General features: G+C 42.3%; 1 non-coding gene across 1 annotated transcript; it reads left to right on the top strand.

Annotated features, from left to right (window-relative positions):
• The first annotated feature begins 9,005 nt into the window (after window positions 1–9,005).
• LOC148545424 (small nucleolar RNA R71) lies at window positions 9,006–9,109 on the top strand. Its single transcript, XR_015901735.1, has one exon. It is a non-coding gene; the product is annotated as a small nucleolar RNA R71 (small nucleolar RNA).
• The last annotated feature ends 485 nt before the right edge of the window (window positions 9,110–9,594 follow it).

Here is a 9,594-nt window from a genome sequence, read left to right as displayed (position 1 = left end):
ATTCAATGAATGGGTGCAGTTACATATTTTCTATGAGGGTCTTTCTTATGAATCAAAGAAGGCAGTAGACCACTCATCTAGGGGATCTCTGAACAAGAAGAAGACCATTGAAGAAGCCATAGATGTCATTGAGAATGTAGCTGAGAATGATTACTTCTATGCTTCTGAAAAGGCAATACTAGAGGAGTGATGGAGCTGAACAACGTGGATGTACTGCTGGCTCAAAACAAGATAATCACCAAGTAGCTGGCTGACCTTACCAAGAAGATGGAAAGAAACTAAGTCGCAACAGTCACCACCTCATCAGCAGCTCAAGAAGGAGTGAACGCAGAGGTAGAGGGTGATCAGGAATAAGCCAACTACCTTGGGAACTCACTTAGGCAGACCCATGATCCATACTCCAAAACTTATAATCCTGGTTGGAGGACCACCCGAACTTTGGGTGGGGAAATCAACAAGATCAAGGCCAAGATCAGAGACGTCAAAACCCCAACAACAATACAGCTCACCAACATTCCACACTGAGATCATATCAGCACCCACCTAACAATACCTCTCAACATCCATATCAAAACCAAAATGGCCCTTCTCATCCCTCCAATCTTAACTCACCATCACCCGAAGATAGACTCTCAAGGATTGAGACTCTACTTAAAGGCATATGTAAGGAAATCCAAGATAACAAGGTGTTCAAGGAGGAGGTTCGAGCTAATATCAAAAACCAGGGAGACACCATCAAGAGGCTAGAATTTCAAGTGGGATACCTGGTATGCGAAATTGTTACTCAGGTTGTGAATTATTGTTCGAAATTGATTCCCTGGCGATGGCACCAAGAACGGATGCACAGAACCATGGTCTAAACATATCTTCATGATGAGCGGATAATTTATACGCTTTTTGGCATTGTTTTTAGTATGTTTTTAGTAGGATCTAGTTACTTTTAGGGATGTTTTCATTAGTTTTTATGTTAAATTCACATTTCTGGACTTTACTATGAGTTTGTGTGTTTTTCTGTGATTTCAGGTATTTTCTGGCTGAAATTGAGGGACTTGAGCAGAAATCAGATTCAGAGGTTGAAAAAGGACTGCTGATGTTGTTGGATTCTGACCTCCCTGCACTCAAAGTGGATTTTCTGGAGCTACAGAACTCGAAATGGCGCGCTTCCATTTGCGTTGGAAAGTAGACATCCAGGGCTTTCCAGCAATATATAATAGTCCATACTTTGGCCAAGAATAGACAACATAAACTGGCGTTCAACGCCAGCTTTCTGCCCAAATCTGGCGTCCAGCGCCAGAAAAGGAGCCAAAACCAGAGTTGAACGCCCAAACTGGCACAAAAGCTGGCGTTCAACTCCAAGAAGGACCTCTACACGTGCAACACTCAAGCTCAGCCTAAACACACACCAAGTGGGCCCAGGAAGTGGATTTATGCATCAATTACTTACTCATGTAAACCCTAGTAGCTAGTTTATTATAAATAGGACCTTTTACTATTGTATTGGACATCCTGGATTGTATTCTGATCCTGTGATCACGTTTTGGGGGCTGGCCATCTCGGCCATGCCTGGACCTTCACTTATGTATTTTCATACGGTAGAGTTTCTACACTCCATAGATTAAGGTGTGGAGCTCTGCTGTTCCTCAAAGATTAATGCAAAGTACTACTGTTTTTTATTCAATTCATCTTATTTCGCTTCTAAGATATCCATTCGCACCCAAGAACGTGATGAAGGTGATGATTATGTGTGACGCTCATCACCATTCTCCCCTATGAACACGTGCCTGACAAACACTTCCGTTCTACATGAAATAAGCTAGAATGAATATCTCTTAGATCTCCTAACCAGAATCTTCGTGGCGTAAGCTAGAATGATGGCGGCATTCAAGAGAATCCAGAAAGTCTAAACCTTGTCTGTGGTATTCCGAGTAGGATTCAATGATTGGATGACTGTGACGAGCTTCAAACTCGCGAGTGCTGGGCGTTAGTGACAGACGCAAAAGGAGGGTGAATCCTATTCCAGCATGATCGAGAACCGACAGATGATTAGCCGTGCTGTGACAGAGCATGTGAGCATATTTTTCACTGAGAGGAGGGGATGTAGCCACTGACAACGGTGATGCCCTTGCATAAAGCCAGCCATGGAAAGGAGTAAGACTGATTGGATGAAGATAGCAGGAAAGCAGAGGTTCAGAGGAACGAAAAGCATCTCCATTTGCTTATCTGAAATTCCTACCAATGAATTACATAAGTACCTCTATCCCTATTCTATTATTTATCATTCGAAAACATCATTATCAATTTATATCTGCCTGACTAAGATTTGCAAGGTCACCATAGCTTGCTTCATACCAACAATCTCCGTGGGATTCGACCCTTACTCACGTAAGGTATTACTTGGACGACCCAGTGCACTTGCTGGTTAGTTGTATCGAAGTTGTGAACCATGGTATTGGCACCATGTTCTTGGCGCCATTGCCAGGGAAAGAAAGAGCCATGAATTTTACATAACTAAAGTGTAATCATGATTACGCGTACCAAGTTGCTCACGTTGCCAGGGATTGTTCGAGCCTGGACATCATAATTTCGTGCACCACTTCACAACTTCGCATAACTAACCAGCAAGTGCACTGGGTCGTCTAAGTAATAAACCTTACGTGAGTAAGGGTCGATCCCACGGAGATTGTTGGTATGAAGCAAGCTATGGTCACCTTGTAAATCTCAGTCAGGCGGATATAAAATAGTTATGGAGTTTTCGAAATTAATACTAAAATAAGGATAGAAATACTTATGTAAATCATTGGTGAGAATTTCAGATAAGCGTATGGAGATGCATTCATTCCTCTGAACCTCTGCTTTTCTGCTGTCTTCATCCAATCCGACTTACTCCTTTCTATGGCTGGCTTTATGTAAGGATGTCACCGGTGCCAATGGCTACTTTCAATCCTCTCGGGAAAATGGTCCAAATGCTCTGTCACAGCACGGCTAATCGTCTGGAGGCATCACCCTTGTCGTTGGTTGCATCCTATTCCTCTCTGTGAAAATGGTCCGATGCGCTGTCACTGCATGGCTAATCATCTTGGAGGTTCTCGATCATACTGGAATAGAATTTACTATCCTTTTGCGTCTGTCACTACGCCCAGCACTCGCGAGTTTGGAGTTCGTCACAGTCATTCAATCCCAGAGTCCTACTCGAAATACCACGGACAAGGTTTAGACTTTCCAGACTCTCATGAATGCCGCCATCAATCTAGCTTATACCACGAAAATTCTGATTAAGAGGTCTAAGAGATACTCATTCAATCTAATGTAGAACGGAAGTGGTTGTCAGGCACGCGTTGAAAATACATAAGTGTTGAAGGTCCAGGCATGGCCGAATGGCCAGCCCCCAAACGTGATCAATAGATCAAAAGATAATCCAAAGATGATTCCAAAAATGTCTAATACAATCGTAAAAGGTCCTATTTATAATAAACTAGCTACTAGGGTTTACAGAAGTAAGTAATTGATGCATAAATCCACTTCCGGGGCCCACTTGGTGTGTGCTTGGGCTGAGCTTGAAGTCTACACGTGGAGAGGTCATTCTTGGAGTTGAACGCCAGCTTTTGTGCCAGTTTGGGCGTTGAACTCCACTTTGCAACTTGTTTCTGGCGCTGGACGCCAGAATTGGGCAGAGAGCTGGCGTTGAACGCCAGTTTGCGTCATCTAAACTTGGGCAAAGTATGGACTATTATATATATTTGGAAAGCCCTGGATGTCTACTTTCCAACGCAATTGGAAGCGTGCCATTTTGAGTTCTGTAGCTCCAGAAAATCCATTTTGAGTGCAGAGAGGTCAGAATCCAACAGCATCAGCAGTCCTTCTTCAACCTCTGAATCTGATTTTTGCTCAAGTCCCTCAATTTCAGCCAGAAAATACCTGAAATCACAGAAAAACACACAAACTCATAGTAAAGTCCAGAAATGTGAATTTAACATAAAAACTAATGAAAACATCCCTAAAAGTAACTAGATTCTACTAAAAACATACTAAAAACAGTGCCAAAAAGCGTATAAATTATCCGCTCATCACAACACCAAACTTAAATTGTTGCTTGTCCCCAAGCAACTGAAAATCAAATAGGATAAAAAGAAGAGAATATACTATAAATTCCAAACTATCAATGAAACATAGCTCCAATCAGATGAGCGGGACTTGTAGCTTTTTGCCTCTTGAATAGTTTTGGCATCTCACTTTATCCATGGAGATTCAGAATGATTGGCATCTATAGGAACTCAGAGTTCAGATAGTGTTATTGACTCTCCTAGTTCAGTATGATGATTCTTGAACACAGCTTCTTTATGCGTCTTGGCCGTGGCCCTAAGCACTTTGTTTTCCAGTATTACCACCGGATACATAAATGCCACAGACACATAATTGGGTGAACCTTTTCAGATTGTGACTCAGCTTTGCTAAAGTCCCCAATTAGAGGTGTCCAGGGTTCTTAAGCACACTCTTTTTTTGCTTTGGACCTTGACTTTAACCGCTCAGTCTCAAGTTTTCACTTGACACCTACACGCCACAAGCATATGGTTAGGGACAGCTCGGTTTAGCCGCTTAGACCAGGATTTTATTCCTTTAGGCCCTCCTATCCACTAATGCTCAAAGCCTTGGGATCCTTTTTAATTGCCCTTGCCTTTTGGTTTTAAGGGTTATTGGCTTTTTGCTCTTGCCTCTTGGTTTTAAGAGCTTTTGGCTTTTTCTGCTTGCTTTTTCTTTTTCTTTTTATTTTTTTTCGCCTATTTTTTTTTTCTGCAAGCTTTGTTCTTTGCTGCTTTTTCTTGCTTCAAGAATCATTTTTATGATTTTTCAGATTATCAAATAACATGTCTCCTTGTCATCATTCTTTCAAGAGCCAACATATTTAACATTCTTAAACAACAACTTCAAAAGACATATGCACTGTTCAAGCATTCATTCAGAAAACAAGAAGCATTGTCACCACATCAATATAATTAAGCTAAGTTCAAGGATAAATTCAAAACTCATGTAATTCTTGTTCTTTTGAATTAAAACATTTTTCATTTAAGAGAGGTGATGGATTCATAGGACCTTCATAACTTTAAGACATAGTTACTAACTACTAATGATCATGTAATAAGACACAAACATAGATAAGCACATAACATAGAAAACGAAAAACAGAAGAAAGAAGAACAAGGAATGAATCCACCTTAGTGATGGTGGCATTTCCTTCTTGAGGAACCAATGATGTCCTTGAGCTCTTCTATGTCTCTTCCTTGTCTTTGTTGCTCCTCCCTCATTGCTTTTTGATCTTCTCTTATTTCATGAAGGATGATGGAGTGCTCTTGATGCTCCACCCTTAATTGTCCCATGTTGGAACTTAATTCTCCTAGGGAGGTGTTGATTTGCTCCCAATAGTTTTGTGGAGGAAAATGCATTTGAGGCATCTCCGGGATCTCATGGTGATGAGCTTCATACACCTCTTGAGCTCCATGAATGGGCTCTCTTGCTTGCTCCATCTTTTTCTTAGTGATGGGCTTCTCTTCCTCAATGTGAATGTCTCCTTCAATGAAAGCTCCAGCTGAGTAACATAGATGGCAAATAAGATGAGGAAAAGCTAGCCTTGCCCCAGGAGAGGGCTTTTCGGCTATTTTGTAGAGTTCAAGGGAGATGACTTCATGAACTTCTACTTCTTCTCCAATCATGATGCTGTGGATCATGATGGCTCGATCCACAGTAACTTCAGATCGGTTGCTAGTGGGGATGATGGAGCGTTGGATGAACTCCAACCATCCTCTAGCCACAGGCTTGAGGTCCAATCTTCTTAGTTGAACCGGCTTGCCTTTGGAGTCAATCTTCCGTTGAGCTCCTTCCACACATATGTCCATGAGGACTTGGTCCAACCTTTGATTAAAGTTGACCCTTCTTGTGTAGGGGCGTTCATCTCCTTGCATCATGGGCAAGTTAAACGCCAACCTCACATTTTTCGGACTAAAATCTAAGTATTTCCCCCGAACCATTGTAATATAATTCTTTGGATTCGGGTTCTTACTTTGATCATGGTTCTTAGTGATCCATGCATTGGCATAGAACTCTTGAACCATTAAGATGCCGACTTGTTGGATGGGGTTTGTTAGAACTTCCCAACCTCTTCTTTGGATTTCATGTCGGATCTCCGGATACTCATTTCTCTTGAGCTTGAAAGAGACCTCGGGGATCACCTTCTTCTTGGCCACAACATCATAGAAGTGGTCTTGATGGGCTTTGGAGATGAACCTTTCCATCTCCCATGACTCGGAGGTGGAAGCTTTTGTCTTCCCTTTCCCTTTTCTAGAGGATTCTCCGGTCTTAGGTGCCATCAATGGTAATGGAAAAACAAAAAGCTTATGCTTTTACCACACCAAACTTAGAATATTGCTCGCCCTCGAGCAAGAAAAGAAAAGAATTAGATGAAGAAGAAGAAGAAAATATGGAGAAGAGGGGGAAGGTGTGTTTCGGCCAAGAAGGGAAGGAGAGGGTTGTGTTGTGTGAAAATGAAGAAGAATGGAAGGCTTTATATAGGGAAGGGAGGGGGGGTTAAGGTTCGGCCATATGGGTGGGTTTGGGTGGGAAATTGATTTTGAATTTTGAAGGTAGGTGGAGTTTATTGGGTAGGTTTATGAGGAAGAGTGGGTGGATGTGAGTGGTGAAGGGATGGAGGTGATAGGTGAAGGGTTTTGGGGAAGAGTGTTTATTGGGAATAGAGGATGATTGAGAAGAGAGAAGAGAGTGAGTGGAGGTAGGTGGGGATCCTGTGGGGTCCACAGATCCTGAGGTGTTCAAGGATTTACAACCTTGCACCAAATTAGGCATGTGCCCTTGCACACAACTCTGCGCGTTCAGCGCCAGGTTGGTGCCCATTTTGGGCGTTCAACGCCCATTTGTTGCCCATTTCTGGCGTTGAACGCCAGAACCATGCTTGTTCTGGGCGTTCAGCGCCAGCTCTTCTCCAGGGTGCAATTCTGGCATTCAGCGCCCAGATGCTGCCCATTTTGGGCGTTCAGCGCCCAGATACTGCCCATTTTGGGCGTTCAGCGCCAGAACCATGCTCTGTTCTGGCGTTGAACGCCAGACAGGTGCTTCTTCTAGGGTGTGATTTTTCTTCCGCTGTTTTTGATTCTGTCTCTAAATTTTTCGTTTATTTTGTGACTCCACATGATCATGAACCTAAGAAAACATGAAAAACAAAAATAGAATTAGATAAATAAACATTGGGTTGCCTCCCAACAAGCGCTTCTTTAATGTCAATAGCTTGACAGTGGGCTCTCATGGAGCCTCACAGATGTGCAGAGCTTTGTTGAGACCTCCCAACACCAATCTTAGAGTTTGGATATGGGGGTTTAACACCAAACTTAGAGTTTGGTTGTGGCCTCCCAACACCAAACTTAGAGTTTGACTGTGGGGGCTTTGGTTGACTCTGCTTTGAGAGAAGCTTTTTCTGCTTCCTCTCCATGGGTGCAGAGAGAGATCCTTGAGTTGTAAACACAAGGTTGTCCTTATTTAATTGAAGGATCAATTCTCGTCTGTCCACATCAATCACAGCTCTTGCTGTGGCTAGGAAAGGTCTTCCTAGGATGATGGATTCATCCTCTTCCTTTCCAGTATCCAGGACTATGAAATCAGCAGGGATGTAAAGGCCTTCAACCTTTACTAACACGTCCTCTACTTGTCCATAAGCCTGTTTTCTTGAATTGTCTGCCATCTCTAATGAGATTTTAGTGGCTTGCACCCCATAGATTCCCAGTTTCTCTATTACAGAGAGGGGCATGAGGTTTATTCCTGAACCAAGGTCGCACAGAGCCTTAAAGATCATGGTGCCTATGGTACAAGGTATTATGAACTTTCCAGGATCCTGTCTCTTCTGAGGCAATGTCAGTTGATCCAGATCACTTAGTTCATTAGTGAACAAGGGAGGTTCATCTTCCCAAGTTTCAATACCAAATAATTTGGCATTTAGCTTCATGATTGCACCAAGGAACTTGGCAGCTTGCTCTTCTGTAACATCCTCATTCTCTTCAGAAGAGGAATACTCATCAGAGCTCATGAATGGCATAAGGAGGTTCAATGGAATCTCTATGGTCTCTAGATGAGTCTCAGATTCCTTAGGTTCCTCAGAGGGAAGCTCCTTATTGGTCACTGGACGTCCCAGGAGGTCTTCCTCCTTGGGATTCACGTCCTTCTCCTCTCTTGTGGGTTCGGCCATGGTAATTAATTCAATGGCCTTGCACTCTCCTTTTGGATTCTCTTCTGTATTGCTTGGGAGAGTACTAGGAGGGATTTCAGTGATCCTTTTACTCAGCTGGCCCACTTGGGCTTCCAAATTTCTAATAGAAGACCTTGTTTCATTCATGAAACTCACAGTGGCCTTAGATAGATCAGAGACTAAATTTGCTAAGCTAGATGGATTCTGCTCAGAATTCTCTGTCTGTTGCTGAGTGGATGATGGAAAAGGCTTGCTATTGCTAAACCTGTTTCTTCCACCATTATTAAAGCCTTGTTGAGGCTTTTGATCCTTCCATGAGAGATTTGGGTGATTTCTCCATGATAGATTGTAGGTGTTTCCATATGGTTCACCCATGTATTTTAACTCTGCTATTGCAGGGTTCTCAGGATCATAAGCTTCTTCCTCAGAAGATGCCTCTTGAGTACTGTTGGATGCAGCTTGCATTCCATTCAGACTCTGAGAAATCATATTGACTTGCTGAGTCAATATTTTATTCTGAGCCAATATGGCATTCAGAGTATCAATTTCAAGAACTCCCTTCTTCATAGGCGTCCCATTACTCACAGGATTCCGCTCAAAAGTGTACATAAACTGGTTATTAGCAACCATGTCAATGAGTTCTTGAGCTTCTACAGGCGTTTTCTTTAGGTGAATGGATCCACCTGCAGAAGTATCCAATGACATCTTTGATAGCTCAGATAAACCATCATAGAATATATCCAGGATGGTCCATTCTGAAAACATGTCAGAAGGACACTTTTTGGTCAGTTCTTTGTATCTCTCCCAAGCTTCATAGAATGATTCACATTCTTTCTGTCTGAAGGTTTGAACATCAGCTCTAAGCTTGCTCAGCTTTTGAGGAGGAAAGAACTTAGCTAAGAAAGCCGTGACCAGCTTATCCCAAGAGTTTAGGCTGTGTTTGGGTTGAGAGTCCAACCATATTCTAACTCTGTCTCTTACAGTAAAAGGGAAAAGCATGAGCCTGTAGACTTCAGGATCTACTCCATTAGTCTTAATAGTATCACAGATCTGCAAGAATTCAGTTAAGAACTGAAAAGGATCTTCAGATGGAAGTCCATGAAACTTGCAGTTCTGCTGCATCAGAGAAACTAGCTGAGGTTTCAGCTCAAAATTGTTTGCTCCAATAGTAGGAATGGAGATGCTTCTTCCATGTAAATTGGAATTAGGTGCAGTAAAGTCACCAAGCATTCTCCTTGCATTATTGTTGTTGGGTTCGGCTGCCATCTCCTTTACTTGTTCGAAATTTTCAATAAGGTTGTCTCTGGATTGTTGTAATTTAGCTTCTCTTAGTTTTCTCTTCAGAGTCATTT

The sequence above is a fragment of the Arachis ipaensis genome, chromosome B9 (genome assembly GCF_059453495.1).
Source record: "Arachis ipaensis isolate K30076 ecotype BB chromosome B9, ASM5945349v1, whole genome shotgun sequence".
In the NCBI taxonomy this organism is placed as follows: Eukaryota; Viridiplantae; Streptophyta; class Magnoliopsida; order Fabales; family Fabaceae; genus Arachis; species Arachis ipaensis.
This window is presented reverse-complemented; position numbering and strand designations above follow the sequence as displayed.